Source organism: Myodes glareolus, chromosome X (assembly GCF_982192425.1).
Source record: "Myodes glareolus chromosome X, mMyoGla1.1, whole genome shotgun sequence".
NCBI lineage: Eukaryota > Metazoa > Chordata > Mammalia > Rodentia > Cricetidae > Myodes > Myodes glareolus.
In genome coordinates, this window is record NC_142053.1 from 41,606,175 (window position 1) to 41,625,674 (window position 19,500).

Sequence of the window (19,500 nt, forward strand, 5' to 3'; positions counted from 1 at the left end):
TTGGGCCCATCAAAATTGGGGGTTTTCCTCATTATAATTAATTCATTTGCTTATTAATTCATGTACATGACAAATATTGACTGGACTCATGCTATGTAAACATATATTTAAGGTACCCTGACTCCTTAAGATCCTAGCGGGAAAGGCCAGGGAAAAGTCGTAAATGCAAATACAAACAGTCAATTTGAAATGGAGTCATTTAATAGAACAAAATAAAATAGAATAAGGTAAAATAAAAAGTAACCAATTTTAAATTGGGAAATTAGAAAATTAAAAAGTAACAGAGCATTATGAAGAAAATTGTAGTCATTAATTTTAAAACCCATGTCTGCATATCACATAAAATAATCCCTGTATATTATCAATTTACCACTGTTAAATTTTGACAAGAAAAAATGGCTCACAGAACGACCCAAATAATGATCTTGTCTTTAATTTTACTCATTAGGAAATCTTATGCAGGTTACCTATTCTCCCTAACCATTATTCTCCCTAACCATTATTCTTCCTCAGAAAATTTAGAATGTAGAAATACAGTAAAGATACAGAATTACTATGAAGTTAAGAGAAAGTAAATAGTCCGCTTAGCGTAGCAGCTGGCATGCTATAAGTAATCTTCTGTAAAGTGTTTGCAGCAATTTTGCTAGTGAGCAATCAAAGAATCTTTTCGTATAAGAAGCTTTCAATACTTAACCTTTAATTAGACCAATATATATATATATATATATATATATATATCCATAACCAAACCTCACTGTAAATCTTGGACAAAAAATTATTATGTATACAAATATTTATAAGCACACAGTCCTTCCTAATTACAAAGGATTTGAGGTAAATCCCATTTTCTTCCATACAACTAATACTTTAGAGAAAGAAAAAACTCATCTCCAACAGAACTTACTATATCTTTGCAGCAGGAACAACAAATTAGCTCGTTCAACATATCAGAGTCTTCTGTGGAATATGACATAGGAGAAACACAGAGGTTAGAAAATGAGTTATGCACAGAGAATTATGGAGATTTATACTCCCAATGTTCTTCTAGTGGACATCATTCTTGACATATTAGTGAGACCTACATTATCTTTATTACCAGTCATCAATCTCAATTACCACCGCAGCTCCGATTCTAATTTTAAATGCTCCCATGTGAACTTTGATAATAATATTTGAAATGCTAACTCTTTCTGTTTATTTCAATTCCGATTTTAAAGTACTTCAAACATTAATAAACTTCCTATAATATAAATCAGTCTCAATCAGCATATACATTAATATCTTACTGTGTTTATTCAAGTATTTTAAGTAAAATATCTCTGAATATAATGACTCACTAACATTAACTACCATCTTCAGTAAGTAAAATTGTAACTTTTCTGTGACAACTGGAATTACTTTAAAAGAAAAGTACAATTGTCCTAGTTTTTCTGTAGTTATTCTGTGAAAATAATCAAGGACACAAGAAAGAACTGGTTAATTCTTTCTCGTCACTGACTGAAAACTATGTTGACAAGCAGAGGATATTTAATTTAATTTTTATTACATTTTACATTTATTCTTTGCTTCAGACATGGTTTCTCTGTAGCTTTGGCTCCTGTCCTGAAGTTAGTTCTTATAGACCAGGCAGGCTTCAAACTCACAGAGATCCACCTGCTTTTGTCTCCTGAGAGCTGGGATTAAAGGCATGCACCATGGATACCCAGAATTTTTTATTTATTTTATATTGTGTGTGTATCTATATGTATGTATGCATGTATGTATTTTGTGTGTGTGCTTACATGTATATATGTTTGCATGTGTGTATGCATGTGTGTATGTGTGTATGTTGGAACATGCATGCCATAAGCATGTGTGTGGAGGTCAAAAGACAATTTCTTGGAATAAGTTCTTTCTTTCTACCCTGTGGATTCAAGGAACTGAACTCAGGTCAGCAGACATGGCAGCAAGAGCCTTATCCCTGAAGCATATCACTCACCTAGTACTTAATATTTTTAGTTCTGGGCAGATAAGAATAGTCTAAAAGGGCTGATAGTTGATAGTATTACAAATACACTATGATCGTAAATAGAAAAATAAAATCAAGTGAATAGGTCTCTCTCACCATTTTCCTCCTGATTGTATGTGTTGTCAGAGCAATGTTACTGCATTCAGTAAACAGTATTCATCACAGCTCTGTTCGTAATTAGCTGTGTGCTTGTGCACTACCCACAGCTCTATGCTTCAAAGTCCTCGTCAAGCAGGCATATCAGCTTTCGCTAACTGCCAGAGATAACTCAAAAAGAGAGAGGAGCTATAGATAAGCACAGGTATCGGAAGGAATTAAATATCGATGCTAATTAGACTGCAATAATTAATGTTCTTTTTATCTTACTTCTTAATACGAAATATTTACCTGCAATAATAGCACTGGTGACATTAGTCCAATTAGACATCAGTGGATACTTAGTTCTGCACAATACAAAAACATATCAGCATATAGAGAAGTCATTAATTTTTCATAAATGCCACGGAGGAAGAAAGTTTTGTTTTCTTCCATTGAGAAGCTGATGGCATTGTTTATACAACGGTAATACGCCATTCACTAGGTGTTCATGTCCAACTTCTAATATTTTTATTCAAAGGACAAGTCTAGCTGGAGCATTTCTTTGATGCTTCTGAGCTCCATTCAAGTACACCTGTCAGCTCCAGTATTCTCAGATAGGTAACTGCTGACAAGTTGCCAGGTAGCTCAAAAGGTTCCTTTATCCAATCTTCTTTTGTTGAAATCCAAAAACCATTTACGTCAGCTTTTATTGGTAGTGTTAAAAAGTTTTTACAAGACTGGTTGGTTTTATAAGTTTTTACTGAACTAGAAAAACACAGTACCATGTGTAACAAGGTTTTGTTTTATTGATAATTTAATTTTAATTATCATAGATTTCCAATAACAATACAGTGGATCTAAAAATGCAGAAAATACTTTAAATGTAATATGTTTTTCTACCAAAAGGCAGGAAATTTAATAAGAACAACAACAGAGCAATCAATTATACAATTATCATCCTAGTTGATAAAATTTGATAACAGAGTTAAGTAATCAATTGACCCAGGAAACTCTCAATTTATCTGTCTCTACGTTTGAGGCCCTCTTGAGAAAAGGAGGACATGTCAGAAGAGAAAAATTAAAAATACCCTGAAAGGAAACCTGGCATTGCTGATCATCGATGCCTGGAAAGAATCACCCCATGTAAACACCATCACAGATTGTTCTAATTAAAATCTGCATTTTCCTTAAATTATGAATTTTTTTACTCTCTCTATGTGTACATATATTACATGTAACACAGAATTTCTGTGGAGGTCAGAATATAATTTTTGGATGTTGGTTCTTTTCTACCATCGTATGAGTTCTAGACTGTTTATGTGCTACAGGGCCTGCAAGGCTAAGATTTCTAGGATTGAAGGATATTCCAAAGACTTGAATGATGATAAACTATGGGACTCCAGGATTGTGAGTTCAAATGCATTTCAAACAATGTAGTTTTCATTTTTATAGTTACGTGCAGTAAAATATGAGGGGACTTTGGCAGTTAGCTTAAACAAATTCTAATGCAGTGATGGAATATACTAGGTGTTACATCTTTGTTCATGTGGAAAGTATCAAGAATATTACTACCAGGCATTCACCTTTTCCACAGAGATAATGTGAATAAATCAGGTCATTCCCCTCAGGGCCTTCTTTTTAAATGCATTCATTTATCATAATTTGTGCAATTCTTTTTAGAAGGCCACTTCTTGGGAAGAACATTTTGCATTTTCCACATGTGTAGTTCCCAATCAGTTCATAGCTTTCTTACATGGGCTCTCACACTGGAGACTGAACTCAGGTTGTCAGCCCTGTAGAAAAGAGCAATGCCATCTTCCTGCTCATAAGTCTAGATATTTTTCAGTACCAGACCCACCTGGCAATGACTATACACTATGATAAACTATGTAAATATACAGACATTGACTAAAATAATGATCCTTGATTCCAGGTAAATACATGTATAATGTTCTCAGCACAGCTCCTTCATAGGGACTTACATCTTCATATTGCTGAATCTGGAAAAAGTCTGCCAACTGAATTTAGCTGTGCGTAAGGAAATGCACTTCTTTCAGTGAGTTTAATGTTCAATTTATCCCACTACTGAGAGGCAAATGTCGTTTATTTCTCAATATCTCTATGAAACTATATCCATCCAGTACTGTGGTAGAGTATATGCTTAGCATTAATGAGGTTCAGGGTTCAATCTTGAACATATAAAAGAAAAACCTGTGTGTATCTATTAGCAAAGTAATTTTTGCCTTTTGAGTTGATCTTTAGATTATTGACTAGAATTGGAGCCTTATGTAAATAATGGATACCAATGCAAATGAATGTCTTATGAAGTCCCACATACTTCCCATTCTTTTTATGTCTGTTTCTTCCATATATGCTAAATTCTGCTCAAAACTAATGTATTACCTACAATATAATACTACATTAAGTCTGAATTTGCCAGCCACTAATTTTGTGAGGCTTGTTTCTGTAACCTTATATGCTAGATCACACTTCAGATAATTTGATTGTCTGTTATGATCAAGCACACATTAATCAAATTGATAGATTATTTTAATTTCAACTGATGATTGTATTCTTAGCACTTAGCCTTACAGTTAAGTCAGCAAATTCTCACCTTTGTTCTTAACTATTCTTTCCTCACTCTGTAACAGAATCTACCTGGGTCATTGCAACTGATCCTAATATTAAGGTTTTTTTCTAACCATTATCATAGGATGCCACAAATTTTAACTATTGTGAAAATGTCTTCTTTTATTCAAACCTTCTTTTGACATTTGTTGTTTAGGACTAAAATTCAGAGTGATCTCTAACAGTTCAATGAATCTACTTATTTATTATGATTATGTAGATGCTATTAGTGTGGAAATAGAATCTGCTACAGTAAAATTTTATATTGATGGTCTAAATTTCATAGTACAGCAGATGATATTAAGTATTGTTATAATTAAAGTGTATGTATTAAAACCACTGGCTTGGATTATAGGCAACCAATGCCTACTACAACAGAAATAAAAACTGTGCAGGTATAAATTAAGCCCAGAAATCAAGTCTAAAAATTAAACTAGAGAAAAAAATTCATACTACTTATTGAAATAGTATGTCCAGTATGATGGTCAATTATAAGATTATGAAAGTTGTACTCTTATGTTATATATTGTCTAGGATGACACTATCCTCAATTGAAATCTACTATATATGCAACAGTATCACCCTTGCTTGAATATATAGATGGTGTCATAATGTGAATATATGAAATGAGTGACACATTTGGTTAGGAGTTCTAGTCACATTAATGCAATAAATACCACTCGATGCATTAAATGATATGAAGGAAAATGTTTATATGAACAAAATACAAGCTCTTACTCTCATGAAAAATCATGAAAATGCCAATTTCAGTTATGTAATATTAGGAAATCATCATTAAAGCAATGTATAAAAAATATAATATCTTATGTTCCTTTATATTTCTCATAATAAGGTTTATACTATTTATAATTGCTTAGTATAAGCTTGAAGAAAGGATGCTTAAAAGAAATCCCATACTAGCTCAGAATTGAGAAATCTATGGTTATTTATTTAGGGGTAGACTCACAAATCAGAACCCTCTGCTGTCACGAAGATCAGAAACCAAAATCCACAACTGGAACAGAGAGGCTGCAAAAGAAACTGGATGCATGCTCTGCATTGGCTTATATAGTATAAGAAGCCACGCCCCAGTGGACGGGTAACCACTAGCTGTAAGACTTCCTACAGCACCTCCCCCTTTTGTTTAAACAAGAGATCTAAGCCTAATACAAAATTATATACTATAATAACAAATATATTCAATAATTATCCTATCCTAACTAGTTTAAGTCTTGTATGATAAATAACTTGGCCAAGTCATGAGAGGAAAGTAACTACAACTACCTAGTCTTCAACCCCATCCAAGATCTGAGAAGGGAAATAATAATACTTGAGTAAGCAGGAAGTGCAATCAAGCAACTTCCAAAATGTGCAAAAAAATGACAGAGACAACTGGCTAACTGGGCAATCACCCAAAGTCTCATTTGCAACGTTGAAGCAACCAACTTTGTCTAAGGCAGACCATTTTCAAAGACAGGAAATTTTTCAAAAGTGTCTTATCCTGTCATGGCAAGATTTGACAATCTTGCTTATACATTTCCGGATACTATGTATCTTGTCAGTGATTGAGGCATGGGCATTTCTTTGCCCAAAGGCTGGTTTTGCCAAGAAGAAAATAAGCTCCAAATGGAGTGTCTTCGATGTTCAACAAAAGCTAAAATAAGGACAATGTATGTGATAAACATCTAAATACTAGCATGACTGTTTACTCAGTAATCAAGAAATTTTTACTTTATGGACAAAATAAATACCAATTCTGACTTTAGAATATGGAACTTAGATTTAAATGTTGGAGAAATGTGACAACAGTATGATTTAAATTAGTATTAGCAATAGAACTCTGAAGAATATCGCATAGATACAAAATGTAATGAATAATTTAAATAATACTACAAGATTAACTATGGAGAAGCTTAATATAATAGTGTGGAATATAAGCATAAGTATGGAAATGACTCAAATTAGTTCTTAGTTTGGATGGACAACTGAGAGTATACAATGACACAGATAAAGGTTGAGAATATATCATCATATGATCAGTGTCATGAATGTAAGATAAAATACAAAACCAAAAGGAAAAAGGGTCACTAAGTAAACAATGGATATGTACTCATGAAATTTAAATTTAGATAATTTATGTTCCTGATAACAAGGAGAAACAAATATAAGAGCTACAAAAAGATTCGTGAGAGCATAAGAATAAAAACTTTAAGAAATTACAGAAATTCTACAAATGAAAGGCCTCGATATTCCAACAAAAGTTTAGTATGACAAAGAAACACAAAGATATTCCTTATCATTTAATGTTCGAGAAAGAAGGGTATGATGGATATGCAGAAGAAGAACACTGCAGTACTTCTAATTTGGGGGCACAAACAACAGTCGAATTGGACTTAAGACCTATTTAATAAGAGTGAGTTTCTACCTGGTACTATTAATCTCACCAACTACTTATGCCTGAGGAGGTCAACTTAAAGACAAGCATGTGATATATGTAAACTCTAGATACTGATCTCTTTAATTAGTAAACACTGATCTCTTTAATTAGTAAAGAAAATCTTCCTCACAGTCCTATGGCAAAATCCCACTTCAATATATGTGGCTAGAATATGATCACATTATTACACTCTAACTTTAGAAAAGGCTGGGAGCATGAGTGCCTGACATTGTTACACTCTTTTATAAAAATAAATTCTGTCAGCAAGTAAGAGATAAAATGGTACACGCTAATGGATATGTAACCAAAGTATCTGCTATAGTTAACTATTATGGGAGGAAATTCTGGGAAAATTTATATATTTTTTGGAAACACCAGACGCCAAAGATGAAAATAATACCAGAAGCAGTTGTATAAATATATATATATATATTTATATTTATATATATGTGTGTGTATGTATGTATGTGTGTGTATAAAACTACACAAATCAGAAGTCTACATAATTTAATCAGTTTTACATGACACCAGCCAGAATAACAAAATCAATACTACAGTTGATTTAATTAAAGGACTTTGTTTAAATAGAAAAAAATTATTTTGTCTTCTTTTAAAATAAATTTAATACAATGTCTTATATATTCAAGGCTGAACTTGAATTCACTATGTAGCTGAAGGTGGTTTTGATCTTATAACCCTTGTGCCTCTAAATTTCAGCTATGTGTCACTATGCCTAGATTGCTTGGTGCTGGGAACTCAACCCAGGGTTTCATGTGTGTTAGCAAGTACTGTACCAAATGAACAACAATTTCAGCCCCCAAAATGAATTCTGATATAAATATTTGCAAAAAAGAAAAATACATTATTTAACAAGTATATAAAATACTCACAAATATATGAAAAGACCTCTAACAAACATAATGCAAAAGCATACAAATATCTCAAAATAAACACATAACTAGCAATGAGATATCATTTGTCTTTCTTATTTCTTCCAAAATATCTAAATGTACAAAAAAAAGCCAAGTTTGGTGGCAACATTAAGACATGCCTGCCATCCCACTTACAAAATAGAGACAGCTGGTCTAGGAGTTCAAGGACAATCTGGCCTATAAAAACAGTCTGAAGCCAGCCTGTGCTACATAAAATTTTGAATAAAAAAATCAAACAAAATAAAAGCCAGTCTAATACAGGATAGCTATTAACACTTAGACTTGCACTTTTGGCAATAGAAAATAGTATAAACTTTACTAACAAAATATGACAACAAGTGTAAAAGCACTTATTTATATATGAGAATTTCTTTTCTCATATATAAATATGAGTTAGTCTTTCTGTTGCTGTGAAGAGACACCATGACCATGATAACTCTTAGAAAGGAAGACATTTAATTGGGGGTAACTTACTGTTTCAGAGGTTTAGTCCATTTTCATTATGGCGGGACATGGCAACATGAAGGTTGACATGGTGCTGGAGAAGGAGCTGAGAGTTCTACATCTTGATCCACAGGCAACAGGAAGTGAAACTGTGTACATGCTGAGCATAGGAGACCTCAAAGTCCACTCCCGCAATGACAGACTTCTTCCAACAAGGCTATTCCTACTCCAACAAGGCCACACTTCCTAATAGAATCACTCCCTATGAGTTTATGGGAGCCAATTACATTCCTTGTAGGAAGTTAAGTCTTACCAGGCCAAAGGAAGCAAACGTGGAGTTTGCCCGGCACCGTCAGAGCTCCTGATTGTGCCTAGCCAGTGTGGGACAACCAAGCAATATCGACTGTCAAGGGATGAGAATGCCTGGGTGCTGGGTGAGTTTATAAGTTTTTCACGTTGTTAAATAAATGAGTCTGCTCTACCCCTTCTACCTGACTCCCAAGTGTTTGAGACATTGACACTGCACCTTCTCACCCCTTCCTTTTAGGAAGCTATTAGCGCCCAGCAACAAACTGCCACATTCCTCTCCCTGGGCCCCATGAGCTTATAACAATATCATAACACAAAAATGCATCTAGTTCAACTTCAAAAGTCCCAATAGTCTATCACAATCTCAGCAAGGTTTAAAAGTTCAAAGTTCTGAGATTCACACACTCTCTTAACTATAAACTGCTATAAAATAAAACTAAGAAATAAAGATCAAATACTTCCAACATATAATGGCACAGGATATACATAACCATTCCAAAATGCAGGGAAAGGAGCATAGTGAGGAAATACTGGAGCAAAGCAAGACTGAAAACCATCTGGGCAAGCTCCAAACTCTGCATCTCCATATCTGATGTCAAAATGCTCTTCTTATCTTCAATTGCTTTCAGCTTTGTTTTCTGCATGGTCAGGCAAACACAGCAATACTCCACTCTCAGTACCAACTTCTTATTTAGGCTCTCTGTTGCTGTGAAGAGACACCATGACCACAACTCTTAGAAACAGAAACATTTAACTGGGGTCTTACAGTTTCAGAAGTTTAGCCAATTATCATCATGGTAGGGCATGGTGGCATGTAGGGAGACAAGTTGTTGGAGAAGAAATTGTGAGTTCTACATCTTGATCCACAGGCAACAGGAAGTGAAATTGTATGTACACTGAGCATAACTTGAATATAGGAGACCTCAAAGTCTATACTACAGTTACATACTTCCTCCAACAAGGTCACACCTACTTCTACAAGGCCACACCTTCTAATAGTGCCACTTCCAGCTTAGGGAGGCCAATTATATTCAAAAATACGTACAAACATCCTCCATTATGGATACATCATCAGAAAATTTGAATATATATGTAAAATAGCTGTCATTGTTTTGCATAGAAATACAAAACTATTGAGAATATCTAAATATTCACCTTAGGTAGTTGAACACTTTGTGATCCTTTTATATGAGAGGATGTTTAAAAGCAATTTGCAAATGATGCTGATTTTAATAATAGAAAGAATGCCAACAGCATAATGATGCATTACGAGAACAGATTGTTAAACAGTTTGTGATATGTAGTACTTCTATGTGCTTGGAAAAATTTCATCACTTAAAAATGTTCATAATTTCTTGTTTTATTTGATTTTTAAGCATTTGTTTTTGTAAACTACAAAAAAGTTGGCTTAGTCTTAAACAGTGGGTGGAGAGTGAATCCAGATTCTTTAATATTAAAACAGTAAGTCGATATTCATCTGTGTCCCTCAAAAAATTTAGAGAGATTTGCAAGTCCCAGAGAACCTAGACATCAATAAGGACCCTAAGAGAGACATACACAGATCTAATCTACATGAGAAGTAGAAAAAAACAAGTTCTGAGTTAATTAGGAACATGGGGACCATGAGAAAGAGTTGAAGGGGAGGGGAGAGGAAGGGAGGGAAGTAGAGAAAAATGTATAGCTCAGTAAAATCAATAAAAAAATTAGAGAGATTTGCAAAGAGTTAAAACATACCTTGGTACTTGACTATTACTGGAAAATAAATGCAAGTATTGGAAGAACACACAGCCAGGCTTGTTTGAACAGGCTAAATAACCCTAGCTACTCAGGATGTTGGGGAAAGATAATCATGAATCCAAGGCCTACCTGAGATCCTGACTTCAGTTTAAAAATTGTTACTTGTCTCAAAATAAAGTAAATGCCCTGGGATATAAGTAAATAGAAGAGGGCTTGCCTGGCACAAACAAGATTTTAAATTCAGTCCCAAGTACTGCATGCAGACAGGTAGACAGACAGGCAGGAAGGGAGGGAAGGAAGGAGGAAGGTAACAGGAGAAAGAATGAAGAATGGGTAAAGGGAGGGAAGAAAAGTGTGCATACACACAATAATTTTACCACATCAAGGCAGTTGTGATTGGTAAGAAATAATGCTACTATCTAGAGATGATCTAGAATTTATTCAGACTTGGAATGATTTAGGAAATGAATGACCTTGAGAGGTTGAGGTGTGAAGATGTCTTGAAGCTAGGAGTTGTAACCAACTTTGGCAAGGGAGTGAGACCTCCAATAAAAGTTTTATAAATAAATGAATAAATAATGAACGAGAGGCTGAATTAATAAAACATAAATAAGGAGGGTAGTGGATTAATACATGATTGCAACAGTCCTATGTAGATAGGACAATGAATCTTTTTTTATTTAAAATAGAGAACCCTGTGGAGAAAAAAAAAAGCAAAACGTAGGTCAGGTTCCATGTTATACAATTGTTGATCAAATCCATAGAATGAGGTAAGGAGATTGTATTGCATATATATCAGTGTTTCTCAAATTTAATTTACAGCATGTGGAAGAATTGGGAATGTTGATAGAAGTCATAGACAGGTGGTCTAGAAGCAGTGTCATCACTCAGCGTGTTTTTTCTTGGTTAATGTGTTTTCTGTTTACTCATTGATTTCAGTTTGTTTTTTCAAAATATGGTTGATGTTTTAAAATCAGAACCTTTTATATAAAAATAATTCAAACCTTTACATTGTTTGTTTGCTTTTGAAAAACATGTAATATATGGCAACATTTATTTTTGTATGGCAATCGTCATTTATCATATCTTAGTTGAGGCAGTTCCCTTACAAAGCTGTACCCACTCCTCAGTATACTCATTCCTTGTCCCTTCTAGTCATCTGGCTGACAACTTTATTAGAATTTAAGGCTTCTGCTCTACAGCACACAAAGACCTTTGAAGTAACCTTATCTGGGAAAGTTAAAAGACAGTCTACTTTTTTGTGATCCAGATAAGACTGTGGGAACAAAGATAGAATTTACTCCATCAAACCAAGAACGTTGTCGTGGCTCTTTCTCCATCCTGATAAAGAAAATCCACTTTCCTAGCACTATTATGGAATTCATATTTTGCTAATAATTTGTTAGGGGAGTTGAGATTGGAGCTACACTTGTTGTGACTCCTTCAAAGCCTCCCTTTGTGATAAGAACCATCACCAAGTTTTACTTGACTAGTGTTGCCTCAAAACTCGGGCACATCCAGCTTCAAAGTTTGCCCCTTTCTTATGCATTTTAAGTTAGTACTTTCTTATTTTTAATATCACAGTTATGTTACAGCTTGTCCAAAAGTCGTGCTTTATGATAAATACTACTTAGGAATTTGTAAGATGATTATAAATGATAAATTGCTTTCAATTCCAGTATATCTCCTCTTATACTTGTGTTATAATTCTGCCCCATATATGACAATTCTACGAGTGGAAGTGATTGCCTGTGACCAAGAAGATTCATGTTGTAGACCTATCTAACACTGTGGGAATATGAGATTGGATAAGACGCACAGACACAAGACTTTCATTAATTGCCATTGGTAAATGAGACTGCAAACATGTTCTTCTTGTACAATATGACTCTTAATTTAATATCAAATGTAGTGTGTAATATGAACTGATTTTTTTAAGTTGTAGATATTTAATGAATGCATGTGAAAATCTTTAGCTTAAGTTTCCGTTTAGCAAATATCTTTTCTTGAAAACTCATCATGTTTCCAGTACCAGGCTGAATATTTTCTAAGTACTTTTTCTTTAACCTCTGTAATCATTTGATGTGGCAGAGATTGAAGCTGCAGGGTGATTGGTAATGAAAAGTCCCCAGACTATCTTAATACAAAATATACAGTTTTAATAAACAGAAGTAAGACTTACACCAGCTTACACCAGAATACAAACGATCCATCTGGACGTAGGAGCCAGACAAGAGAGAGCGAGTGGGAGCGAGCTTGCAGGTTTATAGGCAAGCTTTAGCCTAAGGGTGACACGTCCCACAAACAGAAAGTGATTGGCTGAACTCCCCTATCAAGAGATCTACCTTTTTTGTACAAAAAACTAAAACTCAAATTAAAAAAAAAAAGCTAAATAAAGGAGATTAGATTCAAGGTTCTTGTCCTGAAAAGAAAAAATGTGGAAGTGATGTGGGATAATTCTCTTGTACCTTGTAAAGTGATGTCACTTGTACTGCTTTAATAAAACACTGATTGGTCAGGAGCCAGGCAGGAAATACAGACAGGGTGACCAGATTAGGAGAATTCTGGAAGGATGAAAGTACCTCACTGATGATAGGTACCAAGCTACATAGCTAATATTGACAAGAGTTATGGGTTAATTTAAGTTGTAAGAGATAGTTGTTAATAAACTTGATCTAATAGGCCAAACAGTTTATAACTGTTATAAGTCTCTGCGTGTTTCTTCGGGATTGAATGGTTATGGATCCAGGTAGGACAGAAACTTCTGTACACAGTTGGGAAGGGTTTGGAAAGTGTGACTCAACAAAAGTAAAGATTTATTGAAAGGTTATAAGGAAATTTGACATTTGAGTAAGCTAACAAAAAAAATTAAATTTGAAAGTGAAGCTTCCTGCATGGATGTATAATGATACTCCCTGAATCCATAGGTTATTAAATGAAAACTCCACTGCAAACAGTGAACCACCTTATACTGAGCTGTTGATCAGAAAGGTCTCAGAGATTTTCCAAATAATAAAGACATTTTTCCTGTCAGTCAGTTGCCCACTGAACCACTGCTTAAGACATCATCTGCCTTTGTCACAGTATAGAGAGAACAAAACCGATCACAAGATAGACCTGAAGCTTGTACTCACCTTGCTTAAAGGTGCTATGGAGTCCACCAATTTAGTTATTCAACTGTGAACCCCATGTGTAGTAATGGTGACCAGTCATGTACGAAGTGCTCACGGTTTTAATAGTGGTAAGTTTGTTGGAATACTAACAACAGTTTTGCGATTGATTTTGATGCCTTCTCCATAGAAGAGAATTCACATCTGGTTTTATAAAGCAGCTTTAAACCCTGTAGCTGGTACAGGTGTAGGCCAAGTGTGGAAGCTAGCCTGATTTATTACTAAATGAACCCACTATTTCAATAAAATTGCTTTTTAAGGAATTATGTTATGTCCATAGATTAGTGCTACTGTCGGCTTTGGACAGGGGAACTTCTTTTTGGAGTGAGCATTATAAAATGTAGAGACGAGACTTGTAACTGCTCAAAATGATAAGAACAAAAGTTTGTTGAATATTCAGGTTACATGCTATGAGTTGCAATAATTTTTACTATTTTCTACTAGTATAGAAACATCCTAATTTTTCTAGTTATGGTTGCTTAGGGCTATATTTCCGACATCGCTAACATTCAAGAGGCAGGAGGATTACATGACTTTAAGGCCAGCCTGGGATACATAGTGAGGTCTAGGCCATCTTTCACTACATAAATAAGACCCGGTCTCAGAAATTCAAAATAAAAGAAAAACTCTCTAAACCATAATGTTTTGATTATATAAAACAAAGACTTTAAATATTTCCTTACTAGCAGTCCTCAATAAGCAAATCTTAAATAAGTATATGTTTGTATTATGCTGTGTTAGAATGTTTCCTTTTTAAAATTTATGTTTTAGTTTTTGACTAAAGTTTCATTAAAAATTGTTCAATGAATTTTGGCAATTTCTAACAAAGTCTAATAATGTTCTGAAACATATTTGTGCCAGTTTTGCTACGTCATTATACAAAGTAGTATTCAGGATTAAACCAATCAACTCTGAAAAACATTGAAATTGCTCTATATCTTATAGTATCAAATATTTATCCAATATTTATTTGAAGCAAATTAATACCATAAGTATATAAATTTGTTTAATCTTTAAAATATGGTATTTTATAGAAACTTATTTCATCTGTAATATATGATAAAACTGTATATGTATAAAGAAACAATTATAAATCCTTTTTGATTTATTATTAGTAAATGATTTGTGTACCTCTCTTACATACCTGTATATTTACAAAACCAGTGATCATATAAAAATGTATTAGGCAAAAGGAGGTTACAAGTTACAAGGTTTATGAAGGTTTGGTATGTTGCTATTGCCAAAATACCTTGAAAGAATTGCCTCATATGTCTCCCGAAGTATGGGGGGAAAGTATATTTTATTCTCCTGACCACATGAGGCTTTAATTTTCCATTTGAATGGCAATACTGTATATAATCTCAGCATAAAATTAGGTTTGTATGATAATAACATGTGTGGCCTATTTCATTTTTCTAGCAATACTTTTAAAGCTTTCAATTTTCTTTTGGTCCAAATAACTAAATAACAATTTGATTTTTCATATTCCTCTATTCACAATCACCTATTTTCTAAGGTACTCATTTGGATACAAACTGAAGACTTTAGTGTTAAAAAATGGGGAAGACAGTAGTTTTGATAAAGCTGTTGCTGATGTGCATTTTTGATAGTTGCTTCTCACTCAAACTGAACCTGGGAAAACTCCCAAACATTAGCTAATTCTATCATTATGCCCTCCTGAATCCAAAGAGGGTCCTGTAAATTTGGCAAACATAGAAATGGTCCAAACTACCAAGGTAGTTTCTTTCTTCTGGCTGGCCATCACTGCCCTATATTTCCCTGAGCTTGGGGCCAGTACATAGTCAGAGAAAGGAACAAACTTGTTGGTTCATGGGGACTTCTACTTGTTGAAAATAAGTGTATGAGTGCACAGGTGGACAACATAGCAATAGGAAGGGCTGGGACTATTCAGGGATGAGGAGAAAACCTTAGATGCTGAAGTGCAGCCTCTGAAATGAGAAAGTTAAAGGGACCAAGTTTGCTTTTACTTATTTTTTAAGATTTTGGACATAAAAAGGAAAGTGTTATCATAGGGATAATGGTCTCCTGTACCTGTGCAACTGCTATGATAAATATCAGAATATCTATTTTCTGAAAAAAAATACATTGATCTTTTGTGACAAAGGTCAACATTTTACTAGATGATAAATGTACACTGGGTAATTTTGCCTGCTACACATGGTTTTTAGTCAAACAACAGGTACACCATGCTCTACTAACAATTTTTTTTCCAATACAGGGAGCATGGAATTATTCTATACCGTGGTGATCTACTAATTTGGGGGCCAAAACCAACCATTATAGTCATTTTGTTATTCTCTTTTCAAGGCATTATTATTCCCACTAATAAAATGTATGACTATAAAACTGTAAGGCCATTATTTAAATAAATATCCAAGCACAATGGCATTCTGAGAATTTTGTCACTTTCAAAGCAATTATCCCAGCTATCTACATAATAATTATCCCTTGCAAAATATCCGGGACAGATCTCCAGATGGTTTATCATTGTATTATGCTCAGTGAAGGTGATTCATTAAAAACAGAATGAAACATTTATCTGAATAAGTGTTTGACTTTCACAGGTATTTACAAATCAGGAGGAACCCTTCCTGTAATTGTGTTGCGAATTGGGGCTGGGTAAGTATGGTTAGAGAAGTGAGACAGTGATTTTAAGAGCCTGGAGAACTCTGGCAGCTACTTCTGGAATCAGCTGTCTGAGTCACACACGGAAATGACTGTTATTACAGCACCTCACTGTGAGATATGTTCTTACAGCTGAGTGGAAAAGCATCTCAGCATCCCATTTTCTTTGCACAGGTTTCCTAAGCTGACTCCTGAGTATAGTGCTTCTATATTAGACTGAAATGCTAAAAGGTTGGAATGAATATGGCACCTGTTTTGCAGCTTTATTATAAAAAGGATGAAAATGGGGAATTCTGAGGATGGAACTATGGTGTGGTACAGTATATTAGATTAAATGCAATGAAAGCTTCTATCCTGTGGTCTTCGACTCCATCATCATTTTCAAATATAACTATCCTATGAATCAGTCCATTAAGCTGCAGGTTTTTAATGAATGCTTTTTTTTATCCTTTTAAGACAGTTTTTTCCATTTTACATAGCAAGCCCTGTTTCCTCTCCCTCCTCTCCTCCTGCTCTCCCCATCCTCCTCCCACCCCACCCCATGCTTTTTACTAGTTCTGCAGTAGTGCAGCCAAATAGCTTTCTTAAAAACATTTGCAATACCAGTGCTAATAGTTAAGAAACTAAGTTATTAGAATGGGTTTATATAATAACACATGATAAGTCTAGTCAAGCAAACCACTTTTAAAATATCCTGACTCAGTGACCATTTCTGAAATTACTCTTCTCTACTCTCTCACATCCCAGGGGCATTATTCTGTAAGTGAATTTACTAAAATACTTAAAATCATGGTAGTTGATGTAGCTTTTGTGAACTATATTGTATCTACTTAATGATCTTTGGAGTAGGGTATAGAGATGTTCGTTGTGGGAAGTAAAGCAGACTAGGACTCACTAATCTATGCTATGCCAATTGGGCATAGATATAAGTTTGAGATAAAAACATCTGAGATCCAGCAGAGACAGGAAAAGTTCTCTATCTATTCTTTAGGACCTAAAAGGGAAAAGTCAAATTTCTTCTTAATTATAAGGAAGATTACCATTTCTAATGGTATCTTTTACTGAGAAGTGAGCTGAATGTCAAGACACAATTCACATCACTTGAAAAACTCTCATCCTTATCACAAAAGAACTCACATTTATCGTGCATTTCCTGTTCATTGTGTGACTTTGTAAATTTTCTCATTTCAAAAATCACAAATGCCAATTTTCTTTGTTTAACTTTGGATGGTATATGAATCTCAATTATCTGGCATATTCATTAGATATTCTTTGTTTTCAGTCTGGCCACTTTTTAATTTGTCTTTTGTCACCTGGAAGACAGAAAAAATAGTTTTACCCCCTACAAGAAAAAGGATAGAAGCATAACATGATTTGTTCTAGATCTGTTCAAAGGGCTTTTAAGATGACTGTAAACCCAAAAGTCCTCCTGAGTTTTCCTTGTCCAAGAACACAAGCCCAGCTACTTTGCTGATGCTGAGGCAGAGAGACAGGCGGTTAACCTCAGAGGAGAAACTGTACCTGTTGGCCAGTAAAGACAATGGAAAGAAACAGAATTCGAAAACATACAGTTGCCATTTGTTTACCTGTGGGTTTCAGGTGTTCTACCATGCCTCCGATTTATACGTTGAATTTATGACTGAGTGAGATATAACTTCTGAATCATTGTGGAAAGGAAAGGAGAGCAGTTGGGAGAAGACTTTCTCTTTTCTGGCATCAGCTTACTGAAAAATTCAAGCATGTCTGTGAATAGGCAGCCCTATCACAAAATCTGCCTAAATGAGAAAGGCATTGTACTTCGTGCAAGCTGCCTCTCACTTTATCCTCATGGTACCTGAGTCCCAAGGAATATGTTCACTTACTTGTGTGTTACAGTTCCTTCCCATGGCTGCAGTAAAATATTCTGGTGGAAAGCAGTGTAGGGGAAGAAAGGGCACAATATATCAATTGAGGGAAGTTAGGGTAGGAACTTCAGGAGAAACTAAGAGGAGAAATCATGGAGGATGCTGCTTGCTGACACACTTTTAGGCTCATGCCAACAAGCTCTCTTATGTAGCTGGGGACCTCCTACCCAGGTAATAGACCAGACTAGGCTCTTCTACATCAGTCAACCATCAAAACAATTCCCAGCACTATGCTTGCTCTATAGTTAACGTGCAGGCCCTGTATTCATTCCTGACAGAAAAACTCCTTCTGGCTCAGGAGACTTCTCAGTGAAGACAGGGGGGTAATGAGTTTATTTTTTATAAGCAACAAATCAGTATGCAATATGCTGTTTTACAATGCTCTGTACCCTGTCACTTGTATTTTAAATAAACTCTGATTGGTCAGTAGCCACGCAGGATGTATAGGTTGGGACAATCAGGCAGGAAGTAGAGGTGGGGGCAACAATAATTCTGGGAAAAGGGAAATTTCAGTCTGCAGTCATCATCCAGATGCAAAGGAAGCCAGACACAGAGCAAGCAAGATGTGACTGCCTCACCAAAAAAGGTACCAAGCCACGTGGCTAACACAGACAAGAGTTATGGTCTGATATAAGTTATGAGAATTAAATTATAAGAAGTATGAGCTACTGAGCCAATCAATTTATAATTAATGTAGGTATCTGTGTGTTTATTTGGGACAAAATGGACGTGGGACCTAGTGGGACAGAAATATCAGTCAGCAGCAATACACCATAGAGAATTTACTAGAGCCTGTAAAGATAAGTCCTCTTGCTATCCCATATAACAAAGTGGATGCATGTTCTATTTTCATTCCGAGATAAAACTGCTACTTTCTTCCTATCTTTATGATTAAAGTTAGGCTTTACCTGTTTGAATCAGGTGCCTTCTCAAGTTACGATTATATCTTCCCTCTGGAAACTGGGAGATACAGCATTATCTTTCTTGATGATTACAATTCAACAAGGTGGGTCTCCAGTCCTAGAGGAAATACTCCTAAGTTGTGAGACTGGAAATAGCTTTTCTAACCACTATAAAAGGTGCAATTGATAAGAGCAGAGAATAAAATTCTGAAATCAAAAGGAAAAAGAGATCCTCTTTCTTATTTTCAATGAGGATAATTTAAGATCTTATTTTCATTTCTTTCATATATGTTCACCCAATGATC

General features: G+C 34.8%; 1 long non-coding RNA gene across 1 annotated transcript in view; it reads right to left on the bottom strand.

Annotated features, from left to right (window-relative positions):
* The window catches only part of LOC146889220 (uncharacterized), a 29,816-nt gene extending 27,283 nt beyond the window's left edge, over nt 1–2,533 (bottom strand). Inside the window, exons 1-2 of the long non-coding RNA XR_015000232.2 lie at nt 2,396–2,533; nt 905–957 (exon numbers count right to left, since the gene is read on the bottom strand). This is a non-coding gene — a long non-coding RNA (uncharacterized LOC146889220). The remainder of the gene's footprint in view (nt 1–904; nt 958–2,395) is intronic.
* Nucleotides 2,534–19,500: the final 16,967 nt, after the last annotated feature.